Below are 26,738 nucleotides of genomic sequence, written 5' to 3'. Positions count from 1 at the left end.
ACAAAAATCTCTTTATCCCAAGGTGGAGCAGGTGGGTGGTGGTATGGATCTTCCCGGTTCTGACAGAAGGATCCAGTGTCTACTGGACCAAAATGAACATCGGTGGCTGTTCACTCAGAGGAGAGGGAGGTGAGGAAGAGAGAGAGCTGGTGTGTTCTGCAGAAACCTCTAAACAATCAAAGTCACAAATGCCTCTTATAAACACACCGTGAGAGGCAGATGTTTACCCGGGACAATCCAGAGACAAAAAGCCAGTAAAAGCCAGAGAGATTCACACTCCACAAACAGGGGATTTCCTGGGGGAAGGAGTGGCAGGTAATGGGATCTGCTAATTTCTCTTCCTGATAACTACATCACAGACCACGTCTGAAGAGATATTTTCTTCCTATTGAAACCTTATTTAAGTACTGCTTCCTATTTCAGGCAGAGTAGCCGTTGTATTGGCTGGTTTAGGCTAGCTTCTCAAACCTTTATGAAGCACCTGGCGAAGAAATAGGCAGTCTCTGTGTCTGTGGGAACAGGAACACATTTCACAGGGAACTGTCTTCCTGACATGCTTCATTCAGGAGTGTGTCCCGATTCTGATCAGTGACTTTACATCAGGTAAAGTCTGTAGAGAAAACAAGCACTGTGCCTCTTTAACAACAGCAAACACTCTTACCGTTTGTTCAGTGTGGCTGCTTTCTAGATCATTCGTCATTAAATTATTTTAAAAAAAAACACAACCATCTCCACATCATGACTGTCTTTGCAATGATGTTGCTATGCAGGGCTTTCTTCGTTATTATTTTCTCTCTTTAGACCCTTTCCAGGCAGAACAAAGGGCTTAGGACTGGGAGTGAAAACTTCCAAACATTGCCCCCACTTGGCCACAATGTCCTGTGTGACTCAGATATTAGCTCCCCTTTCTGGGCCTTGGTTTTGCCATCTCTCAAGACTAGAGATGTAGAGGTCCCTGCTCCCCTGGCCAGCTTGGAAATGCTCTCTGTGCCGTTTCTCCAGGAGTGGGCAGGGGTCTGTGCCTGGCTCTTCATTCCTGTTTGGTGTGTGTGTGTGTGTGTGTGTGTGTGTGTGTGTGTGTGTGTGTGTGTGTTTTCAGGAGGCACGTCAGCGTTTACTGTGAGGCCTTCATCACACCTAAGCAAAGTCTACTGGTCCATTTTCCTCCACCAGCGGAGTCAGGCACTCCTGGGTCTAGCTCATGCCTCAGAGTGGGAGCTGCTGACCAGAACTGACCTCAGAGAACTGAGGTCAGTTTCTAGCAGAAGCCCTGTGTCCTGGCAGCCGTTCTCATCCCTCCACAGGCCTGCACTTTCTCATTCTTGTGTCTTCAACTAGTACCTATTCAACAGCAGTTATGGGCCAAGCACTGTGCTGGGCACTGGGAATGCGATAGAGGCCAGCGTCGGCCTGGGCTCCGGCCTCCCTGAGCTTACGGTTCCCCGGGGAAGCAAGACCTAACCCAGAGACTCACACCAATACAGGGCTCCCACAGGGAGGTAAAACAGGCGAGCCTGGGGAGGTAACTTGAAGAAAGTGCTCTGAAAAGCTGGGAGTATTTACCTGTTACCACATTCTCCGGAGGTGGGGTGGAAACGGCCTCAATGAGAGGACAAGCCTTTCGGTGGAGCCAGGTCAGCTCCCCTGCCCACTCCCTGGGAGGCTGGAGATTCAGAAGTCCCTGCCTTAAGGCGGTCAAGGCCTGGAGGAATCAGCAGTGGCCTCACTATTTGGTGTTTTCCATGTGGTCTGCAGCCAAGTGTGGCGTGTGGTTGGCTGGGAGGCTTGGGGGGGTGAGAGAGGCAGCTGCTGGGGCGACCACAGTGTGCGTGGCCGTGGGATGGAGGTGGGAGGAGGCGGGAGGGTCCACGGGGCTCCACTTGGGGCCTTCCCTGGGCAGGCGCTGGCTTGTCTGTGAGGGTGAGCAGGAAACGGCCCCAGGGCCGAACCCGATTTATTCACTGCCTGGGCTGGGTCGCAGCAGCCTGTCCTTTGCTCAAGCTTGGTAAATCCTCCGGTTCTGTAGTCATTTTTATTAGCAATTGCCTCCCCCCACACACCCCTTTGAAAATGTGGTTCGACGAAAATGAAATTTCAGATGTGTGTGTCTCAGCATTGATTTTTCTATTTGTAATAACACACCCCGCATATCTCCTTTGATATCAAGAGGATAAAATGTCCCTAACATCGTGCTCTCCATTCTGGGGTAATGGATAAAGCCTGTTTATGAGATGTCATTTATTCCACAATAGACAGTAAATAAAAGCCATTTCAAGCTTGGGTTAAATCAAAGCTTGCTCAGGATTTCAGCAGATTTGCAAATCACCTCGGGGACCTTCATCCATTGCACTTGCCGTTTCCCTCCTTGTTATCGACTCTCTCCCGGCCTCTGCCAAGCCCCCCACTCTCCCCAGCCACCCCAAACCCCTGACTGATTTGGAAAGACAATTGGTCTGGCTAAGGACCTAGCCTGACATTAAACGTCCCTTCTTCCACTCGGGGAATAAAAGATTTGAAAGGCAGGAAGAAATTGAGGTTACCCAACAAAAGCCAGAGCAGCAAAGGGAAGGAAAAGAAGTTCGCAGAAAAATAAGATGCAAACCTGAAATGGGGTAAAGATATGAAAGGCACACGAGTTTCTTTTAGTCATGTGTAAATTGTATTTCTTTTATCCGCCAAGGACCCTGTTGTTGGAGGGCGAGGCGGAAGGCGGGGGCGATGCACCGCCTCCGGCATCCCTGCTCTAACTCGGGCTCTACCACACGTCTCCACCGCTTCCCCGTGGCAGCACTTCCACAGTGAACCGAGGCCGCAGCCTAGTCCGGCTCCACCATGTTCTAGCCAGAAGGCTTAGCCAATTTAAGTTCACTGACCATAAGACTCATTACCCCACATTTAGTTGACTAGTTTAGATTCAACAACCATGCCAAAATGAAGTGTCCAAATATATAAAATATTTGGTTTGTCATCTCCATTAAATATTTACAGAGCAACCAACAGCTTTGGATTGTAGTGTTGTTCACAACATTGGGTGCCTTAATTTCCTTGGAAGGTTGCGAGACTCCTGTCTGGTCATGTGATCTGCTCTGACCAATGAAATGTGAGCGGAAGTGGCCTGGAGCAGATGAGCAGCAGACCCTCTATGGACTCCTAATGTGAGCGAGCAAGACATCTTTGTTATTAGAAAGACACTCAGATCATTGTGATTAGGCTAAACCGATGAAGCCAATTCCTACAGGTAATTTCAAGAAATTGTAGGCATGTTATGTGCCCTTAGGTGGCTTACAGTTTCATTGAGGAGATTATCATCTTTGTCCAGTGACAAATAAATGGTGAAAACAGCAAAAGCTGCTGAAGCTACAAGGAGGGAGAATGGAGTATGAGCTGAGGGGCTCAGGGAAAGACTGAGGGAAGAATGGCTTGGGATTAACTCACAAGGGACAAGGCACAGAAGTGTCATCCACCTGTTGGAGGACAGATCTGCTGTGCTCAGGACTTGGGGCATTCCTCCTCTGGTGTGACTAAATGAGAACTTGTTCCATCCAGCCCCATTATTCCAGGCCTTGGATGGCTTCCGTGCAGATGACTTGCTAGTAGTGACATTGATGACATCAATGGTGAAGATATTTGGGGATAGATGTGCTCTCTTTAGTATCGCTTGAATCAAACTGTGGGAGTGACTGTCTACGATTCAATGTAAAACCAGTGTGGATGGGGGCTGGCTGGTCCCCAGAGGTAGCCCACAGGGTCCTCAACAGCTCAAGCCTCCGCTGCTCCCTTCCTCCCTTCGCCTCCCTGGTATTGTTGATCTCAACAGTCTCGGGAAGGAGGTGCTGTTTTGCCCATTTCACAGATCTAATCACCAAGTCTTAGAAAAGTTCACTATCTCACCCAAGGTCATGCAGTTGGGAAGTGGCCAGGCCAAGACTGGAATAGTTTCCTGTGTGGACCCAAGGCTTTGCTGCCCGGGACAGTGCAGGCTCTGCACCAGGGCCCCAAGGGGCCACGTGCAGAAAGCCAGAGAGGGCTCTGCTTGGGGAGCCATCGGGCAGTCTGGCAGCTTGGCCATGAGACTGGCTCCCAAACAGGCTGCAGGATGGGACAGTAGTTAAAGATCTCTATAGAAATTATAAGGGAAAAATGGAGCAAGAGTGGGAAGGAGGAGGAAAGAAAGAAGGAGATGGAGAGAGGAAGGACAGGGGTCAGGCCGGGCAGGCCAGGCAGCCTCCTAGTGCACCAGGTCCCTGGAACACTCGCCCTGTGCCTCTAATTTCTTGCAAGTGGTGCCTGAGTGCACACTGTTACAGTTAAACTGTGTCAGCAGTTTCATTAGAACCCAGGTTTTGATTTATAACCCTTCCTGCAAAAATGTGCTCCTGGCTGAAAGCTCGCATTGAGGTCTTGGGCCAAGAGAGCCATTTCTACAGAAGACTTACAAGGCACAGTCCTGGAGGGAGGGTCCTCTCTTGAGTCCAGCTCTCCAACCTTCAGAAGAGAGAGAGAGAGAGAGAGAGGTGAGAGAGAGAGAGGTGAGAGAGGAGAGAGAAGTGGGGGTGGAATAGAGGATTTGTTTGGAATCTTAAAGAATCAGCTTAGATTCCAGAAGGAGTGCTCCAAGGGTCAGTTTCTTCATTACAGGCACATGTAGATTTGGGGGAAATTATGTAAAAACTGTTTACTGTGCTTTGGAGTAGCTCCATCTTGCACACACCATTATGAATAATAATAACGATGATAAAGAAAATGATGGGATGCTTATATTCCCTCATGCGATGAGGCTTTGGTCTCCTCACAGGGCTCCCACATCCGTGGTCTCACTGAACATGCTGCCCTCAGATAGAAGAAACGACTACTCCCATTTGAACAGGACAGGCCGAATGCTAGGTGCCACACTAAGTTCAGAGCCCTGCCACACCAGCATGCCATCTGGATGAGGGCTTCCGTGAACAGAAATGCAAAGTTGATCTTCATGCCAGCAGTTCATTTTGGTTTTTTCAGTTTTATTTGAGAATAATACGCATCATTGGAAACGGGTCCCATTCTAAGCCACATGAGGCTTGAGAAAAATAAATGTGAAAATAAAAGTACTATTTAATACACACATCATTATTATTATTGTTATTATTATTATTATTGCAAAACAGCCTATTTGGAGCCACCTAAAACCCTAACAGTGGATTAATATCTTTAGAGAACCAGAAAGCATGCTTTTTTTTCAAATATCAATTCCTGTCTCCCAAATGGCTTAATGATCATAATCATTATTGTCATCATCATTCCTTCATTAATTTATTGCTTTATAGATAACTTCCCATGAATTAGCACATTTTCTGTTTAAACATCCCCATTTAACAGATGAGGAGATGGAGGCTCCAGAGCGTATTAAAGAGTGAAAGAACGGTTGAGACTCAAACTCTGATGTCCAGCACACCAATGACTACGCCGCCTGCACCCACTTGCTGCGGAACTGCTTTGCTGAGTGAATGCTCTGAAGCCCCAAACTGCATGGATCAGAAACGAGGCAAGGGTGCCCCACCAGGGATAGCACGAATGCAGCCAAGCCCGTCACTGTCAGGACAGAGGTTTCAGCAACAGGCCCCTCCCTGTCTCACCAGCACGTTCACTGTGCATCCCCATGCACTGAGTCGGGGGCCCTCCTGCTGAAGCCTGTCCCATAAAGCCCTGCCCCAGGGGCTGGGGGCCAGCCGAGCCCCATCCCTCCCACTGAGCAAGACTTGGGCTGTCACTGAGCTGTTATTTATGAGTCCCCCTTGCCCAATGAGTGGCCTTGAAGGGGCCCAGGCTGGGCCTGCTGTCTGGCCACACTTGTCACACGTCATTAGATGTTTGGTTGCTGCTGACCCCTCTGCCATCTGGCTGAGTGGCCTCAGGGTGAGGGGAGGCAGGCAGCAGCTCCTGTGCAGCCCCCTGTCTCTGGTGTTCAGGAAATGGAAGGTCTGCGGAGCTGTTGTCTAAGCCACTGAGGGGCAGGCAGGGAGCGGGGAAGCGATGTCTAAGACGGGGCCTCCCTTAGGCCTTCCCAGCCTTGGCACTGCTACCGTTGGGGGCCCGGTCATCCTTGGCTGTGGGGCCGTCCTGCTGTAGAACATTTCACAGCATCCTGGGCTCTACCCTCTAGATACCAGTGGCAGCCTGCTCAACCGAAAATGACTCCAGACAATACTGAGTTGTCTCTTGGGTGTGTGTGGTGGGGAAGGGAAGAAAAATCGATCACTCTTGAGCTGCTCTGATTGTGAGGCACATTGACAGTGAGGAACTTAAGCTAGGACTGTGGCTGACCTGCAAGTCCCCCACACAATAACCATGTTCTGAGCAACACAGATAGATGGCGAGCCTTTTATGAACAATGTTTTGTTTAATCCTCAAAACCATCCATTGTGGGGTTGAATTCCTGTCCCCGCTCTGCAGATGAGGAAACTGCAGTTCAGAGGGTGCAGTGATCTGCTCTGGGACTCTCACCTGGCGAGTGGCAGGGATGGGTCTGAAATCAGTTGATCTGGCATCCGGCTGGGGTCTTGCTGCAGCTTTGCAGCTGTTTCTGGGTAAGGGCTGAGCAAGCCCAGCATGCTGGGCCTGAATCTTTCAGGATTGCACAGCAGGTCCTCCCGTTTCCACTGCCCACGCATGACTCCTTTCCCCATGGCCACCTTCCTCAGGGCTCTCTCCTCACCCTGCAACAGTATCTGACATGCAGGACCCTCGGGTGGGGGTGGGAGGGCCTCAGTACCCCTCCTAGGGAGGCTGGCCTTGTACAAAGATCCCTAGGGAGGGAAACCCACAGCAGTGTCACTCCAGGTGACATTTCAGTTGCTTAACCAGGTTGGTGTAGAACTCTCAGGCAGGGTATTTTAGAGCCCCTTAAATCACAGCACACAAGCAGGGGGGATTCAGTCCCAGCACAAGTGAACTATTTATATTTTAAAGATTAAAAACTTGGTTAAGTGATTGCCATTTTAATAGTTGTATGTTAAGTCTTTAATTATAAGTGACTTCAAACTCCCTAAGTCACACATTTTGAAACATCTGTTGTATTTGTCATGTAAAACAAACCTGTCCCCAGAGTGCCTGTCCCCAGAAGTGTTTCGTGGGTTCTGGAGTAAGCATTAGGTTACATTTAAGCCAGTCAAACAGTCCAACCTTAACTGCATGGCCCTGAACTCTTCCCAACCTCTGTGCCTGACTTGTGTGTTCTGCGTGCTGTCCAGCAGCCCGGGAGTCCCCTGTGGGCCCTGCTCTGGATGCAAGTTGTGACTAAGAGCCTGGTTCGTGGACTCAGCCAGTTTCTTTGCTTCTTCCCTTTGGCACAGGCGGCTGATCTGAATTTCAGGGTGCACTAGCAGCTCTCATTTCTCTAAGTCTAATGAACAGATGACCTCCTTTGCCAAATAATCTGTAAATACTGCTAATTTCTGCTTCTCCTCCCTTCCAGACATGCCAACATCATTTAATAACCCCTGTGCTACAGAACCACACAGGCCACAGAGGTCACAGATGTACCAGTAGAGTCAGAAAGGGACAGACATTGCACTGGAGAGATGCAGAGAAAGGCTGGAAGCTGCCAGCCTCCACAGCTTTCCTGGAGCCAGACTATTCAAGGAAACCTCTTTAAAAAGAAATTCAAATTTGTAGTAAAAATTATTCACATCGGCCCTGGCCGGTTGGCTCAGTGGTAGAGCATCGGTCTGGCGTGCAGAAGTCCTGGGTTTGATTCCCGGCCAGGGCACACAGGAGAGGCACCCATCTGCTTCTCCACCCCTCCCCCTCTCCTTCCTCTCTGTCTCTCTCTTCCCCTCCTGCAGCCGAGGCTCCATTGGAGCAAAGATGGCCCGGGTGCTGGGGATGGCTCCTTGGCCTCTGCCCCAGACGCTAGAGTGGCTCTGGTCGCAACAGAGCGACGCCCTGAAGGGGCAGAGCATCGCCCCCTGGTGGGCAGAGCATCGTCCCCTGGTGGGTGTGCCGGGTGGATCCTGGTCAGGTGCATGCGGGAGTCTGTCTGACTGTCTTTCCCCATTTCCGGCTTCAGAAAAATACAGGAAAAAAAAATTATTCACATCTATGTTCAGAAGTAGGGCCGAGTACACTTGCCAAGGCCAAATAAAAAGGACTATTGAGTTATTTTCAGGATTGTGGGGGCTGGGAGATCAGAGCAAGATGCAAGGAGGAGTATGTGTGTGAGTGTGTGTTTGTGTGTGTGTGTGCACGCGCACGTGCATATGAGTGTGCGTGTGCATGCATGTGCACCTGTATGTGTGGCGGAGAGGCTGCTTACTTAGGAGGAGGAAAGAGAAGGTGCATTGGGGGTGGGGGGGTGACCACAGGTCTAGGGCAGGGTTCAGGGATGGTGTCTGGCTGCTAGATCTGGGCCCTGAACACCAGGTGAGGCAGGGTGAACTCCATTTGTTTTCCTGGCTGGAAAGGCAAAAGGCCAAGCTTCTGAGATCAGAAAGTTTGCTCAGCCCCATCCCCTCCCGTGGCCCTGCTTGCCGTGAGAACTCACGGTGCTACAACAACCTAAAGATCTTCCTGGGTCATCAGATAACATGTGGGTAATTAAGTAGAGTTCCATGATTTCCAAATTGTAATACTTTTAAAACATGGATATTAATAACACCATCTTCTTGTGCTATGATGTATATAAGTAAACACATCTTCATCAACCCATTTATTTGGACCACAGTGTTGTGAAATGGGAAGGGATGTATGAGTGTGTGTGGATGGGGCACAGAATGGGGGTAGGGAGTGGTCCCCCAGGCCCAGAAACATGTCCCACGTGCCCAAGCCTACAAGGAGAGTCAGCATAGGTCTCTGGGACCTGAAGCAGTTGTCTGTCATCAGAATGGACAGCCCAGGCTTTGCTGGCAAGCAGAATTCAGGAAGTTTCAGACCCTGAAAACTGCCTCCACCTGCAGCCTCAGCCCAACCCCCCTACCAAACAGATACCTGCGGGCACCCACAGCACCCCAGCTCTGTGGGGGGGGGCGTGGGGCAGGAACAGGAGGTGGTCACTCAGGGCTGAACCCCATCAGCAGGGCCCGGCCACATAAAAGGAGCCAGGGCCGCCAATTTCCATTTTCATTGGAGTGGATGGTGCTTAGTAATCCAGAAGCTTTATTTAAGGGCTGACCTCTGACCTGGCTTGTCACTCCAGTGGCGGGTGCCTGATAGCCACTTGAAATCAATAGCTGGCATGAAGGTCACTTCCTAGAAAAGCTGGAGCTATCAATGTGTCAGTTCCAATGAAAGATTATAACCAACCATCAGAGAAGTTCATATGTGGCTAAAAGCTCATCTGAGCCTGGCTTTTGCAGGTTATATGTGTGCACGTGTGATTATCTATGTGTGAGTAGGCACGTGTACATAAATATGTATATTTATGAAACAGCATGTGGTGTGTGAGAGAATATGTATATATGTGCTTTTGTGTGTCTATATGAATGGGCACACTGGTGCATACAAGTGTGCATTTGTGTATACAGGTGTTTAAGTGCATGTGATAATGTGTTGCCAGGAAGCTGTGTACATTTACCTTTATGAACATATGCATTTTCATGTATGTTTATGTATATATATATGTATAAACGGCATGTGGCTATGATAACCACATGTATGCCTGCATGTGCATACATGATGCATGGTTCTGTGTGTGAACACCTACATGTTTGGTATAGGGGAGTAAAGACGAGTTTGATTACATGCACACATCTTACCATGGCCTGCAAGCTTGAAATAATCTGGCTCCTGTCTACTCTTCCAGTCCTACCTCCAGTCTCTCTCTCTCCCCTTACTGGACCCTCACTGGCCTCTTTTCCCTTCCTTGTGGCTGCCAGCTATGTTCCCCCTCAGAGTGCTGGCACATGCTGTTCCCTCTGAGGCGTGTCCTCATCTTACTCTTCCCATACTTGGCTCTTTCCCACCATTTCATTCGCAATTTAAACATCGGCGCCTTAGAGATACCGCCCTGGCCACCCTACAGGTGTGCCTGCCTGTGCTTCATTCATGACAGTTGTAGCAGTGAGTGGGCATCTCGGTTCCTTGTTTCGTTCGTTGTTTGCTGTCTGCCTCCGTCCAGGCCCCCCTCTGGTTCTGAGTGACACCCCCTGACATCTCTAGGCTGGGTGTTCAGCAAGAGTCTCTCCCGAGAAAAGAAGAATTCATCTGCTGAGGAATTCCACACTAGTCCTGTGACCTTCACCTCCTGGGCCTCAGTTTCCCCAGCTGTTAAGCGTCAATGCCCTTTCTATCTACTCTGCAGGCTCAGGTGAAATAGATTGAGAAGCACAAACTTCCAGGAACGTGTGACATATTTCTGTTTGATAAGGGCTCTTCTTCCTCAGAAAGAGATTACAGAACAGGGCAGCAGAGACAAGCCAAGGAATCCCAGACGAGATTCAGAATGTTTTCCTCCAAGGCATTAATTCATTTTAGATACATTCCCAAATCCAGAGGTTCCCCCAGGTTCCATCAGCCAGGGTCTCCATTTCTTGCCTGAACACCTATTTTCTAGAAGGTGTCCTAGTCTCTTTCTTTCATGAATGAGTCCATTTGGGGAGGGTGAAGAGTGTATATAAATGTATTTCCCCTTAAAGAAAAAAAAGCATATAAAGAATGAATCAATGCTACCCAAAGAGTATGGTTTGGTCCACGTGGTTGCCATGGGAACCTGGAGTGGGTACCAGGGCTGTCTGAGCTCCACAATTGTAATGCAGCTCTGGACTTTGATTGGGGAGCTAGATCACTGTCTTCACCCCACCACTGCTGAGCTGTGGGACCTTAAGCCATCACTGGGCTTCACTTCCCTCTTATGTAACATTAACGAATCTAAGACATGATAGGAGACTTCCTGCTTTGCATGTGTAAAATTCTAAGTCACAGCGCTTCTCTGGGCCTCAGTTTTTCCATATGTTAAGTGGGAGCTGCCTCCTGATCCACACTAAATTTTTGAGACTGGATTCCAAATTAATTCTCCATCCCCAGTTCCACTGGGTGGGAAGCCCATGCTCCTTCTTCTCTCTGTGACCTGAAATCACAAGCAGAAGTCCATTCAAAGTCATGAGAGAGGTTAGTGAAAGTGTGCTGTGCTCCAAGTCAGAATCCTCTCCATCCCCTGAGTTCAGGCCTCTGTATGCCCTCAGACACCCAACATGATTATCCCCTGGTCCAAAATTATTCTTTCTATCATTCTCCACCCTCACCCCCCCACCCCCACTGACCAGTTTCCTTCTCCAAGTATCTAGCAGTGGGCAGCCGTCAGGGAGGAAGTCTTTTCTATTAATTCACAGTAAGATGTGAATTAGTGACAACCAGCGCTAAAATTGTACCTGCATTGTCAAAGAGCACGCCCAAAGGTACAAAAAGCACACAATTCCTTCGATTTGTTTGACAATTGTAGTTTTAGAAGTTTTACTCAAATCTGGGTTTAGTCACTTAGGAGCTTTGACCTTATTAAAGTTATTTAACCTCTCTGAGCCTCAGCTACCTCATTGGGAAAATAAAGATGATAATTAGACCCCAAAACATCAGGTAAGAATTAACTGGCTCCCCAGCCTAGTCTCTAAGTGATGACAGGTGCTGAAGAATAAATGTCAGTTCCTTTTGAAAGATGGGAGTTGCCACCCACGGAGATTTCAGAGCTTGCTCAAGAGCACTGCCCGGTGGGAGCCAGAACAGACAGCTCTGGCCAAGGTGCAAAGCCCTTCTTTGCAGGACAATGGCATTGACTTCATCCAATGCTAAATGACTGGGGCGGGTGGTGGGGACTTGGGAATACAGACAGTGGGAAGGGGCTGGTGGTGGCCACATGGGCCTCGTCAGGGAGTCTTCAGAAAGTAGCATCCTCTCCTCACTGTGGCCAGGGTGGGGAGATTAGTGGCCCAAGGGAGCCTTAGGTGCATGTCAGTGCAGTGGGCGGAGAGAGGTGTGGTGTTGATGTGCCAGGTCAGCCTGTGCTGGGTTTCTGGCCATTCACCTCTCCAGGGGGCTGAGGGCCAGGCTTTATGAGGAGTGAGAGGAACCATCCATCACCCGTTCATGCAGCCAGCTCAGATCACTGTGCTCATGCAGCCGGGCAGCCGAGGGCCCCAGTACCCTCTGCAGGGCTCCAAGCTTTAGCGCCGATGGGGAAAGCTGAGTCCCTCTTGAAAAGAAACCACCTCCTTCCAAGCCAAGGAAGGAGCACTGACTTCCTTGCCTCAGCCACAAGGATCTCTTTCTCTCTCTTGTCCTAAGAGGGCTGGCCTTTCAAAGCTGCACTGCTGGGAATGGTGTGGTAAAGCAAAGACCCCTTTCATCAGCTCAAAGTTTATCTTTGCTTTTACCTACTAGGTTTGCTGAATATGGGACCCAGTGTTTTTCTTACAGAAACCTGGGCTGAGGACTCACAGCAGAAAATATTATTTTCCTTCACTCTAAAAGTAAAACACATCTATTGCAAACATGGAACCCAGTCTGTGTATTTCCTTCTACCATTTTTCCACATCCGCTCCTGCAGGTGCGATCTCAGTTTGTTTGCTGCCCCTTTTCCCACATGCAGAAACATTTTCCATATTATTATAATCTGTTTATACATTTTCTTCATCCCTTCTTTTTTCCTCCAACATTTTACTATGAAAAATTTCAAACATACAGCAAAGACGACCATATTTTACAGGCAACACATGTCCCCATCTAGACTCAGCCATTATCCTATCTATATTTACCAAGGGCCTTTTGTTAAATGTAGGGATTCAGGGATGAATATAACACAGCCCGCCCTCAGTAATCAGAGTGCAACATGGAGTGGGCAGGACCTGGGACCAGGGCCATCTCCATCTTAGGCTGATAGGTGTGCATGGTGAGGTACACACACCTTTTTTGCTGGTGGACAACTTTTCTCTCTCTTCCCTATGAAAATGATACTGAGAAGAGCATTTTCAGGATACATGGTCTTGATTCTGCATTGCTTCTTTAAGTTAGAGTCCCAAAATTGCATCAAAGGGAATAAACTCTTAAAAAACTATGATCTATACTTTTTGCCAGGGTGTTTTCCAAAAAAGATTGGGCTAAAGTGTAGTATTTTATATGAAGGGTGATTGAAGGAGGCCCAAGCCTCCCTTTAGGCTTCCAAAGCCAAGGGCTCTGCCTGGCACCAGGCAGCCTGGGCCGGAAGCTGAGTTTTCCCGCCTGTTACCTGGGTGAGGTTGAGCAATAATCATCAAGGTTGAAAGTTTTTCTGAAGGAAAGGGTTTACTGAGTCACAGGCTAGCCGAAAGGACCAGGTCCTGGCATTTTCTACTCTTCTCCTCCTCCTCCTCCTGGTCGTAGGCCACGAACTTGATTTCACAACCTACAGGTTGATGGAGAACACAGGTGCAGCCAGGAAAGGCTGGGTGCTCTGAGATACACTGCAGATTGTGTGAGCCACGAAGAGCTCAGGAAAGGCTGGGTGCTCTGTGATACACTGCAGGTTGTGTGAGCCATGAAGAGCTCAGGAAAGGCTGGGTGCTCTGAGATACACTGCAGATTGTGTGAGCCACGAAGAGCTCAGGGGGGAGCAAGCACAGAGGGCAGGAGCAAATCAGGAAAGCTTCCTGCCAAGGAAGCCACTAGAGCTACCCTTGGGAAGGGGGGCTGGTTCTGTTCGGTTCAACAAACTTTTATACATCTGCTACAAGCCAGGCTCTGCATTGGACCCTGGAGTACCACCAGGAAAGAGAGGAAACGGAGTCCCAAACCAGGGGCACATGAGTAAAGGTGGAGGGTGGGAATGCTGTGGCATCTGGGGGAGGGCTGATGAGGACACTCCTCGAGTGGAAGGTGGTCAGTAAGGCCTAACAATCACACCTGTTGTTTGCCCAGACCCACAGCCTTTTGGACACATGCACAAAAGCACACTGCTTTATTCGTCAGCCACAGCAACGCGGTGAGGTATATGAGGCTCACTGTTATCTCTATTGCATAAATAAGCACAGTGTGGCCTAGGGACCAAAGACACACCACCGATAAACGGCAGAGCCAGGCCTGCAGGTACAGCTGGCTCCAGGCACCATACTCTTTCTAGACCTGAGATCCAGACTGGCTGGATTTGAACCCTGCTCCCCAGGACAAGTTATCTAACTTCCCTGGGCCTCCATGTCCTCATTTGCAGAATAGGAATAATAATAGTATTGGTACCTAAAGTCCTTGTGAAGTTTTATGAGCAAAATATGTAAACATTTTAGAATAGTGCCTGGCATGTAGACAGTGCTATTTAAATGTAAGCTTTTGTTATCAAACAAATATTTATTGAGGGAAAGAGAAATATTGAACACATAATTACACAAATAATTTTATTATAACTGTGATAAGTAATGAAGAGAAAAAGGATGCTATGAAATAGAATAACAATGGGCCCTGCTATAAACTCAAAGATCAGAGAAGGCTTTCTGGAGGAAGCCACATTTAAGCTGACTTCCAAAGTAATGAGTAGGGCTGAGCCAGACCCCAAAGGAAGACACAAGCTTTCTGGGAGGGACGGGCATGCTCAGGAAGCTGTTTCATGAGATTAGTTTAGCAGCAGTCAGAGAACCGTCACTGCCCTTCTGCTAGAAGAGCCAAATCAAAACCCCAGAAAACCTTGTCTTCCCATCCGTACATCTCTATTACCTGGCTGCTGCTCAGGCAGTGTTTGTGGAGTCCATCACTTTGCAGACACGGGTACAGATTCCCTGTGGCTCACATTCATTGCTGGGATGTCCGGTAATGGGGAATGTTTGCAAACAGAAGGGTGGATTCAGCTGGTAAGACGCCTCGCTACTATCACCATTAGAACAGTCGGGTCTGAAGACCTGTCATCAGCACAGTGTGCATCCATTCCCATCCAGGCCACCCAGTTTGTTCCAGAGAACAGGTTTATTCCCATGGCCCCATCATGATTATCCAACACGTCTCCTTTCACTTCCAAAAGTGTTGCGATTAGGATGATAAATTATATGTATGTCTTAAGTCTGGGGCACACAGGAATATCCTGGTAGCATGACAGAGATATCCAAAGGTGCCACTTTGTAAACTGATAGTCTATGTAAAGAATTCCCAGTTCCTTGGGTTTTCAGCCTCTTGGTCCCTGCTACAAAGTCCCCCCTCTTTCCAGAGTTTTTTTTCCATCTCTTAAAGGGCAACTCACACTTATTTCCGCCTTGGGATACCTCAACCTACAGGTCCCCTTGGGCAGTGCCCCATTGGGCAGCAGGAAGGAGTGGGTAGAGGACAGAAGGGACCTTGGCAGGTGACCTGAATAACTGTTAGCCCTGGGTCTGCCATACCTGGCTCACTGACCTTAGGCACGTCCCCTCAAATGACCAAACTTGAGACTTCCCTTTGTTGCATGGGGATAATAAAGACCTCACCCTGCCCCCTAGTTTACAAGGCAGAAGTGCTGTACACAAGGAGGAAACTCTGGATGTCCCAAAGTGGGACCCCTGGCTATGGTTTGGAGATACTGGTGATGAGAGAGGTAGCATACTAATCAGGCTAATAATCATAATGTTTTCAAAAACCAAGGCTGCTCCCTCAGAGACTGGACACTGATCCGAAGTCTGCACCTTTCTGCCACCCTGATGGGGACTGCCACCGCCAGGATTAAGCAAACAGTCAGCAAAGAAAGAGGGAGTTACAGGGAACACATGTACAGAGAAGAGGGTTGTGTGGGCAGAGGCCACAGGACGTGACTCCAGGCGCTGCAGAAGGCAGCAGAGATCCAGAATCCTGGTTGCCTCTGACATTTTTTTTTCTTTTTGGAAGCTAGAGATCCCATGCCAGGCCCCTTAAAGCAGTCGCGACTTTCCGTGCAATAAAGCAGCAGTGAGAAAGGCTCAGAGTAATTAAGTGGCTGACGCACAGAAGAAACCGTTACAAAGAATTGACTAAATTGCCCATTCATTAGCAGCTCGGCATGGAAGGAGAATTACAAATAGACGGCGGAGCCCGCAGTAATTCAATCTAACCTTGTACTTACAGAAAACAATGAGATAATGAACAGAAAAATTACCAGGCACATATTGTATTTTGTTGAAGGGGTGGGAGGGGGGCCAGGGGGAGGGGGGGAGGGGGAGCGCAGGGACAGCCTGGCACATGCAATGCTAATGGCTTCGCTCAAGCTGAGCAAACGTTTCTCCAACACAATCATAGTTCTCAGTCTAAGGGCCTCTGGGGAGCTGAGATGAGGCAAGATCGCGAACAAAAAAATGTAATTTATAAGGCGTCTGTGGACTGGAATTTATCATCGGATCCGCTCGCCGCCGCTCAATTGATATGTAGTTGATTTCAAACAACACCCCCCGGGCGCCCAGAGGGAACATTTTTTAGATTTTACGCTTGGATATATCTGTTTAACTCGCCATTTACCAAAACAACGGCTGATGACAGCACAAACCAGTCACTCTGGAGAAAACACGCGCACGCTCTCATACACACGTGTGTACACACACACACACACACACACAGGCATCCAAGAGCAGTAGCAGCAGCCATAATAACAGCAGACAAACCCGCTCAGCCCAAAGGAGAATGCTGCGAATCTAGAAAAGGAGAAGGGAGAAAGAAAAACAAATCTAAAGGTTTGGCTTTTAGTCATGGCTTTGCAGGACTAAGTGCTTGTAGTTGGTGTTTATAAGCTCATGTGCTGGTTTTCACGCCAAACACCTCCCACCTTTCTTGGTTGGGCAGCTTAGAAAGACTCAATGCTGTTCTAACTGACCTCTTCCAGGGTCTCAGGCATTTTCAGTCCCTGTCTGGAATCAGATCTAGCCTTACCTGGGATCCACAGGCCCTGGACCTCAGTAGGTGGGAAAAAGGGGGTCGCCATAGCAGGGTGTGAGCAGGATTGATGACCTCTTCCCCGGGCTGCTGGCACCTCCACATGTGGTGTTGGCAAAGGGCAGTTTTAGAAGAATGTGGACAAATGACCCGTCATTCCGAGGAATGAGAGTTCATAGGCTGGGTCAACAAGTCTCCCGTTTGGAGGATGCCCACGTACCCGTGTGCGGGTATCCAGGTTGGGCACAGAAGGAGGAAGCATCAAGTGCATTTCCAGTGTTTGTTAAAGAAAAATAATTCACCAGCACTTGTCAAAAACAGCAAGATAAGATATATTCTAGACTATTGCAATAAAGAGAGAGACTAAAGTCAACTCTTAATACAACAGGACTGGTTGAGATTCTAGAGCCAGAATGAGGCAGGGTAAGGAGGAAAATGGCTGAAGAGGAACGTGGTTAGCTATCAAGGGTAAAGGAAGAGGAGCTTGATGGGACAGTAAGAGTGGGGCTTCTAGGTGAAGGGGTTGAACAGGAGTCTTTGCTAAAAGTGGGCTCTGAGGGCCAAGGGTAAGGGCTAGTAGAGAAGAAGACTCAAAGAAGCCTGACTGAAATCTGACCAAGGGAATGCTTGTCCCTGAGTCCAGGGAAGCCGTGTGGGTGAGAAGTCAACTGCTGAGTACTCCTGTCTTCCCACAGAGTGCCTCAAAGCACCCACCTTGATTCTTAGGAAAAGAAGAGGGACATAGGGACAGTCCCACCTGCAGAATCTGACAAACACTGTCGTTGGAAAGGTGGAAACACTTATTTTGACTGCACACCTTCATCAAAACAAATAGTGCCTCACAGCACCAGCTGCCAGAAGATGCTTGCAACACTGAACTGTGAGGACAGCCTAGCAACTCGTCACCAGCCAGAGCTGTGGGGCTGGCAACCACGAAGAACCAGCCAGTAGGGAGCAGTCCAGCCCAATGCAAAAAACAATGCAATGGACAGCCCTACTGAAACCAAGACTCAGGACAGATGCCAGCGAAAAGCCCAAATCAGCCCAGTTCTGACTCAAGAAAGCATACACAGAGAATGAACTGGACTGTATTTTTAATGAAGCCCTTGGCCTATGCAAGAATTAATGAATTACCCTTGATACAGAGTTAAAGACACGTTTTTTTTTGTTGTTGTTGTTTTGTTGTTGTTATTGTGTTTTTTTCCAGAGACATAGAGAGAGGGATAGATAGAGACAGACAGGAACAGAGAGAGATGAGAGATGAGAGCATCAATCATCAGTTTTTCGTTGCGACACCTTAGTTGTTCATTGATTGCTCTCTCATGTGCCTTGACCATGGGCCTTCAGCAGACCAAGCAACCCATTTTGCTTGAGCCTGTGACCTTGGGTACAAGCTGGTGAACTTTTTACTCAAGCCAGATGAACCTGCGCTTAAACTGGCGACCTCGGAGTCTCGAACCTGGGTCCTCCGCATCCCAGTCCGACGCTCTATCCACTGCACCACCGCCTGGTCAGGCCTAAAGACACGTTTTTACTGAGGGAAGATACATGATCTCACCCTGGCCCCTCAACCCACAGCTTCCTGGAACTCAGTCCATTTCCCCCCTCAGGTCTACTAGGCTTCAGAGGCCAGGGGACAGGAGAAAGCCCACTCTGCATGATCTGAGCCCCTGACGGGCTGGGCCACAGAAAGAGAGTGCTGGCACAACTGTCTCTACCTGCCAGCATCATTTCCCACAGTGAAGGTGCCTGCGGAGTGTCTGCACCATAGACAGAGGGGACCACCACCAAAGCCACCATGACCACCATCATTGTCTGCCACCATCACAGTAGCCGCCACCAATGCCAACAACATAGCCATCCTCACCACCAACACAGACGTCTCCACCAGAACACCACAATCACCACCAGCTCCAGGATGGGACTTGACTAGAGTTCAGTCAATTATTAGCTCTGTGACCTTCTGAAACTCATTGAAACTACCTGAGTCTCAGTGTCCTAACAATAGTAACTTGTAGAGTTGAGGATTAGAAGCAACATATGTACAATAGGATATGTACAGTATATGTACAACAGCACAGGATAGCCACACATGTCAGGTAGCTACTATGAGGAGGGTGAGTTTGTCAAGAGAAGACTAAACTGACAGCTCAATAGTTCACCATTTCAGGGGGAAAGGCAAGTTCTCACCCTGGAGTTTAGGGGCTTTTCACCAGCTTTGAGAAAAGGCTGTGATGTGAATGTCCAGCGGGGTCTGTGTGGCCTGCCCTGTTCTGCCAGAGGGGACATTATTTTGCTTCCTCCCCCAGTTCAGTTTCCTCTAGCCCTGGAGACACACTGTTAGGAAAATGGTGAATTTGCTGGAGGGGATACCTCTATTCTTGCATCACTTGTTGTAACAGATATTTACAGTATGACAGCCAGCTCTCTGCTGCCAGATTCCCTGAGCCCAGGGCATTTTGAATAGAGAGGTGCCAGAAGTTTGCCCGTCCAGCCTCCTCTAACTCTTGCACCATCTTGGTAACTTGTTAAATGATACTGACCTGGGAGTGACCAGAGCAGTCAGTCACTACTTCTGGGTGGCATTCTGCATTCCTTTTCCCTCCCTCTCTCCCTTTTCCCTTCTTCCTTTCTGTCCTTCCTTCCACTAGCCCTTTGTCATTAACACACACCACAGCTGTGTCCACCATGGCCCTGAACCCGAGGGTGCCTCACTGCCCACGTGTTTTCTCTTGCTCTGAGGCATGCACGATGGCACCTCTGGCCTCCGCCCGCCCTCCGTCCTCTGGGAGGGCGCTGCTCTTGGCAGCTGATCAGTTTTGACCTGCCGGAGGCACCGCCCCACATGCGTGCCAAGCACCATCTCCTCTCCCTCCCGGCATGCCAGGCTCCTCTGACAAGGAAGGGTAAAGACCCTCCAGGGTTCTCAAGAACATCAATATGTTTTGTATTTAATGTGCTGGCTCTGTTACAGCAAATTAAAGCGAGGGGGCCTGGTAGAAGGGAACACAGCTCGCCGTTCCTCAGTCCCTTGTCGAGCAGAAGGCTCTGGAAACGGCACTCCAGTGTGGGGAAGGAGTGCACATTACACCCCCCTGCAGGAGCAGAGCAGACATTAGACAAAGCCCCGAGTCTTAATGGGACGCATCCGGCAAACATCTGAGCTTGGGCCTTCAATCACAAACGCTGCAGGATTTAAAAATGAATAAACTTCACATTGTGTTTCTCTTATTTATCCTTTATGCAAATTGTCCCTGGGAGGACCCATTACTCGCACTGCATGGGGACAGCAGAGGCCGGCTCCAGGCTTGGAGGACCGCTTGCAAGCAATTCCTGGAACGCCAGGCCCGTCCTGGTGCTTTACAGAGGGAGAGAAAGTGATCGTAAAAGGAAAATAAACAGATTCCAAGTGGTTGGCTCATGCAGAAAGCACAGGCGAGTGCGTGCACGCACACACACAATAACATGCCACACACACGAGCCATGTACGGATCACATTCAAACAGCCACTGCGGGCATGAACCAGCCTCTGTGTGGAGAGCATATGTCACCTGCCCAGGTATCTTCTCCCACTGCTGATAGGAGAGGAGGGGGAGGGGCCACTGTGAGACCAGGTGAAGAGGTGGGCAGGACAGTGAGAGGCACTCACACGCAGAGCAGGAATGCCTGGTCAGGGGGCATCTGCTGAGTCAGGCTAGTGCTAGCACCCCCCCCCCACACCCCGTGTGGCCCTGCTATTGCCTGAGGTGGAGCTGGGGACCAGGGGGTGAGGGAGTGGCGGCTGTGAGCCTGGACTGAGGAAGATAAGACAAGAGTAATTGGAGTCAGGCCAGGGCAGCCCTGGCCCAAAAGTGCTGGGCCGAGTCCAGGGACACTGTGGGGCTCTCAGAGCAGGGCAGAACTGCAGGAACTAAAGAACACAGAGACCGAAGTGGAAGGTGCCTGCCACTCTGTTCTCACAGATGCTGTCCCCTGCTCAGTCCAGGACCCACTGTCAGGCACCTGCAAGCATGGCCAGATGCCAATTAGGGAAAGACAGCGCCTGTGCCCGCCCCGACCTGTGGGCCCCACGGCCTGGCAGCGTGCACCCTGCCCCAGCACGGTACTGCATGCGGCTCTTGTGCAATGGATGCTCGTTGACAGAGTGGATGTCAGGTGAGCGCTGGGCTCTGTGATGGGTTAAGCCAGCTGAGGAAGCTGGTTTGGAAACAGTCTGTCTGGTCTGGCATAACAAGTGACTCAGGGTGCTCGCAACAGACAGTTCTGAAAACAGAAACAGACAGTGCAAACTGATATTGGCCACCTGCTGCTCCGCGGCCTCCCCCTCAGTGGCCGCTCCTTTCATCTGCCAGCATGTGGCTCTGGATGTCTCCGGTCCTCCTCTCCTCTCCTGTTGCTTTATTCCCTGGGTGGACGTGTTCTCTTCTTTAAAGGGCATCACGCAGCCTGACCAGGCAGTTGCGCAGTGGATAGAGTGTCGAACTGGGATGCCAAGGACCCAGGTTCGAGACCCCGAGGTTGCCAGCTTGAGTGCAGGCTCATCAGCTTGAACCCAAGGTCGCTGGCTTGAGCAAGGTGTTACTCAGTCTGCTGAAGGCCCACGGTCAAGGCACATAATGGGAAAGCAATCAATGAACAACTGTCGCAACGAAAAACTAATGATTGATGCTTCTCATCTCTCTCCGTTCCTGTCTGTCCCTGTCTGTCCCTCCCTCTGATTCTCTCTGTCTCTGTAATAATAAATAAATAAATAAATGGCATCATGTAGAGATGGGCAGAACTCTCCTTGTTCCTCCCCATTTCCACCAACCTCATCCCCAAGCTGTTGCCACCCGCTCTGCCGTGGGGTCAGAGGAGCCACCACACTTTCAGTCCCTGAGATCAGAAAGCCAGACCCATATCTCCAATTTCTCCTACTCCTACATCCCTCTATCTAAGCAGTTGCCAAGCTCACCAATGCCTCTCCCAAAGGGCCCCAGCAGGTCCGCTTCCTCTCCGCCAGCCTTGCCTCCATCACCCGCTGGGTCTGCACACAGCCTGGCTCTGGCCCCCACTTCAGCCCACCTCCCACAGAGCTCCCTCAGCAAAGCACGCTTTGTCCACATGGCCATCCTCACAGAGCACTCCCTGGCTCCCTGGGCTTATCACGTCCAGACAGAGCTTCAGCCTGACCCTTGAGGGTCTTCATAATCCCCTCTCACAATTTACTTAGAGCTAACGCCAAGCACCTACTTAGTCCATTAAATTCCTCTCTTCGATCACTTGGTAAACATTGAGTGCCTTCTCTGTGCCGGGCCCTGTGTTTGTCTAAAGAGAGTCAGAGATAAGTGAACACAACCTGTCCTGAAGTTGAGCACAGTCAGGGGACACAGACTGGAAAATCAACTATGAAGACATAATGTCATCTTTTAAATTCTCAAGATAGTGGGGGGAAGAGTTGAAAGAGAGAGAAAGGCAGGTAGAGGAAAATAGTGGCCCCCAGGAAACTATATCTCAAGGATAATGTCTCTTAAGTTATAAACGTGTAGTTCTTGAAAAAGGTATGGTAGGATTTTCTGCGATGAGGTGGATACACATTGAGACTAAAGCGAACACAGATGAGAAGAAAGGGGAATAGAAATTTAAGCTCTTCTGACTCACCTGCCTCACGACAGACACATGCTGAGAACTTGACATTCTTAATCTCATTTAAATGGTACAGAATTTCAGAAAACTGTTGTTGAAAAGGACTTCAAATAAAACTGAGTGGTGACTATAGGACAGACAGGATAGGGCAGCATCTTAACTAATATTCTAAGCTCTGGTACCAGATCACCTGGATTCCAGTCCCATTCTACCCCCTGTTGGCTGTGTGACCATTGGAAAGTAACTTAACCTCTCTGTCTTTAATTCCTTCATCAGTTCAATAGGGAGAGCAATAGCCCCTCACTCTTAGGAATGTTGTGAGGTTCACATGAATTATTCTAAGTATAGCACACAGAACAGGACCTGGCACAGAGCTAATATTAGGTGTTATTTTTGTTATAAGTGCTTTAGGTGTATGAATTCATTTAAACCTCACAGTAATCATTTCAGGTATATACATACCCATCTCATTGGCGGGGAAACTGAGAGACAAAGAAGTGAATTAGTCTTTCCAAGGCCACAAGTAGATAAAAGGAAGAACTACGTTGAAACCAGGCAGCCCTCAAAGGCCACTACTAAGTTCTCCTCTAGTCAAAGGACATCTGTAGAGGTACCAAAGGTGCTGCCCAGAACATGGGGATGACTAATTAAAAAGAACCCTGGCTTAAGAACCCTGGTTTAATCTTTATTATATAATGGCTTTCTTAAAAAAATAAAAAAGTATTTACTGAAATAATTTTGAAAGTGTGGCTAAAAAAGACGTAGAAATGACTAATCTTGGTCTATCTGACGTTTTAGGGATGAAGAAATAGAGGTTAAGCGATGAGAATTAGTTTACCCTAGGTGGCAGGCTTGGTGCATGACAGGGTCAAGGTCTCCTCTGGTTTTTCCCCGGAGTCATCTCCAACCCTGATGGTTTCAAGTGCTTCCAGAGAGATTAGAGGCCTCTCTGATGTCCAGAACAACCACAGCATCAGGGTCACATTGAGCAGGAAGCTGGTGCTGCTAATTGGCAACCTCCCCAGAGGAGCTGAGAAGAAGGCCAGTGGACCAGTGCTGAGAGCAGGGCTGCTCAGGCTGCCAAGGTGGCTGGACCTCCACCAGCTTGTCTATGCAAATTCAGGGGAGCAATTTGCATAGGGAAAATGTAATTACCCAAATTGGAACAGGGCCAGGACCTCCAGGCCAGGGCTGGAGAAGTACTGAAAGATTCCTCAGTATATAAAAGCAGCCTCCTTTTGCTTTCCCCACTCCCAACTCTCCCTGGGCCGGGTCAGAGCAGCCTCTGAAATTCGAACATTCCTACTGAGTGAGACCCCTGCCAAAGCGGTCCTGGCCACTCCTTCCTACCATCCTATTGCCTAAGGGCTGGGAGGGCAGAGCCCAGGAGTCACCCCTGTAGAGTGAGGGGAGCTTGGATCTCTTTGTCTTCACATTCCTGCCGGGTCACCTGACAGCGACAATATTTGAGCTCTCAAGTTACCATGCTTGTTATGTTTTGTTTTATAAGTTGTCATTAAATTGGTAACTGTCTGCTGACCTCTGACCAAAAAAGACAGTACAGAAGTTATGCATCCACAAACCCCAGTCCTGAAAGGCAGGCAGCCACCAGCAGTGAAATAAGTCTCTGGGAGAGGCATCGCAAACCACCTTGGACATGTCCCTTCACCCTGACATTCCCATTCACAAACTAAGGGAGTCAAACATCATGGTCCTCCCACTTCAGACCAGCCCCAGCATCCTACTCTTCCATGACCGTGAGTCTCAGTATCCCCATGAGACTCATGCCCAGCCGACCTACACAACAGTCTGCACAGCACGCGATGCAAACCATCTCAGCCACACCTCCACTAGCGGGAGAGGAAGTGGACATTCCAAGAAGCCTTTGGACTCCAGTCACTCAGGGGCAACACACAGACAGGCGTTAATCCACTGCTCTTCTCCATCCATCTGTCCACTCAGTCACCTATTCATCCCATCGCTCAAGTGAGAAAGTCAGTGAGCCTACATTTGACTTCCTGGGGACTTGGTGAGAGGGTACCAGGCAAGGAACTATGAACACAAAGGTAATTAAGACCCACCTCTCCTTGGGTGCTCCCTTGAATGGGGCCAAGGTGGTTCCCAACAGCTGCCATTAGCATAACATTCCTGCAGGTGTTGTCCTGGGGTAACTCAGCCCATAGTTATTCCTTTGCTAGTGAGGGATTGTTTTATTTAAAAGCTCCTGTTTGATTTCCAAAGCCAGCACAGGCTCTTAAGGGAAACAGTGGGGGACTACTCCATGCATGGAGAAGTGCCTTTGCTCAGGGCAAAGTCTGCTGTTTGGTGAACTGCTCTGCCTTCTCTTGTGTCAGTATGATTTGAGGGAATCGTTAAGCTTTAACAATGCAGAAAATACATCGCCATTTAAATATATGCACCTTAAAGAAGCCAAGCTCTCAACCTCACCTGTGCTTCTCATCCCCACCTATCACTAGCCTGGCTGGCCTTCAAGGCCAAGATAGGAGGCTTTTTAACCAAGAAGACACCCCCCACCCCGTCCTTCCCAGCTAAGAGTTCTTTCTTAACCACCCACAGTATTTACTTATCAAACACCTCAGCTAGAATTGGATTTGGATGATAACCAGGTTGGATGACAGTATGAACTCAACGAGAATGGCTTTTCGGTGCCCTTCAGCTTTGTACTCCCAGTTTTTATTCTCCTGTAAAGCCAGTAGACACGGCCACCACCACAGCCACCTGGCCCATGCAGGTTCGCTTTTGATTCAGACAGTTGGTAATAAAACAATGGAGCCAAGAACTGGTGGGCCATCATCTTTAATACTAGCTTGCACCCGGCAGGCAAGTAAAAGATGTACTGGGCTCCAAAACCCACTCACTCAGTGCTCACAAAGCTACTGATTTATCCGAGTTTCCTAGAATCAAAGTTCCTAGCTCACCAGCCCCATTCACCTCTGTCCCCTATCTCCTTCTCTCTGCACAAACTGGCTTCTCCTCAAGCACTCCACCATCTTGGCTGCTTCTCCTGGCCTCCTCCACGTGACCTTTCTCTGCTATGCCATCTAATGCTAATCTCAGGAACTGAGAGAGCAAGCTCCCGGTCTGCCCCACTTTATAGTGCAGAAATCAAAACCTTTAATCCAATATACAAAATAGGGAAGTCCCTAATACAAAGTCACTTATCTGAGGCATGATGGGATTGTACCACCCCACATCAAAAGGGATGGGAAAGGCTTAGTCCTAAAACCAAGCCCCAGGCTACAAGGATCCTGCCTGTCCACAGCCCACCCCCAACACACATTAATATCACCTGGGTGATGGGCTTCCATTTGGGTAGCACCATCTTTAACAAAGTGAGCATAATATATTTTATCTGCCCAACATCTCCTGTCTTCCTAGATGTAGTAGGGGCTCCTCAAATGTTTGGTGAATGTCTGAGTGAATGCACTTGGCTGCAGAATCAGATACCTTCCCTCCTGGACCCAACCAACTGAAATCCACAGCATTCAACATCTCTAGCAATGGCAGCCCCCACTGAACCCCCAGGAAAACTTGATTGTGATCAGCCTCAGTCTGCCCTACTCCTCAAGTGTCTCAGCCCACAGAAGCTTCTCTCTGGACTCTGTTTATGTGTGGCTAGGACTCTCATTTGATCCTATCTCTGTCTTATTGACCTCTAATATAATACTGCTCCACCACTCACTTTTCACTTGGGTATGACAGCTCTCTAGCTGGGAAATAAAGTCAGTGAATGCCAGGACTTTACCTCATTTTTCCTTTTAGAAATTAGAATTGTGCTTTAGGACAAGTGGGTGCTCGATACAAATTTACCAATGGACTGACCATCACAGGGCTTATGATTTGGTCTAAACATCTAAGCAACAGATAGGCATAAATTAGTGTTTTGGAGCTGAGACATTTCTCCAGGTGCCCAACAGACTAGGATGGCCTTGGGGGAGAAATGCAGGAAGACCTGGTCACAAAGCTGTTTGCTCTACAGAGGATCCCCTTGCCCTGGGTCAGCCTATAGTGGCAAGGCCCGTTCATGGCTCTTGTCCCAGCAACCGGAGAGGCTCCTTAGTCAAGTTATTACAACATTTGCCCTGTTTTCTCCTCTGTCATTCTTTCTTTTTACATTAAGGGCCAGATTTTTTTTGTTTATTTGTTTCCGGGGAAAACAAATAAATCAGGGACAATCCTAACTCTAGTGAACAAATTTCTAGGTAGTGGGAGAGAGAAATATGAAATCTGATAAATTATACTGCATTCTGGGCTGCAAAGAGATATGCAAAAATTTACAATATGGCAACCCCTGGAGACTGGAC

At 48.9% G+C, this 26,738-nt stretch overlaps 1 long non-coding RNA gene across 2 annotated transcripts in view; it reads right to left on the bottom strand.

Annotated features, from left to right (window-relative positions):
• The window catches only part of LOC136315376 (uncharacterized), a 169,315-nt gene that overhangs the window by 64,416 nt on the left and 78,161 nt on the right, over nucleotides 1–26,738 (bottom strand). For both annotated transcript variants that reach the window (XR_010727481.1, XR_010727482.1), the window contains exon 4: nucleotides 4,437–4,485. This is a non-coding gene — a long non-coding RNA (uncharacterized lncRNA). The remainder of the gene's footprint in view (nucleotides 1–4,436; nucleotides 4,486–26,738) is intronic.

The sequence above is a fragment of the Saccopteryx bilineata genome, chromosome 11, assembly GCF_036850765.1.
Source record: "Saccopteryx bilineata isolate mSacBil1 chromosome 11, mSacBil1_pri_phased_curated, whole genome shotgun sequence".
Taxonomy (NCBI): domain Eukaryota; kingdom Metazoa; phylum Chordata; class Mammalia; order Chiroptera; family Emballonuridae; genus Saccopteryx; species Saccopteryx bilineata.
Note: the sequence above shows the minus strand (reverse complement) of the source record. Positions and strands in the feature narration are given on the sequence as shown.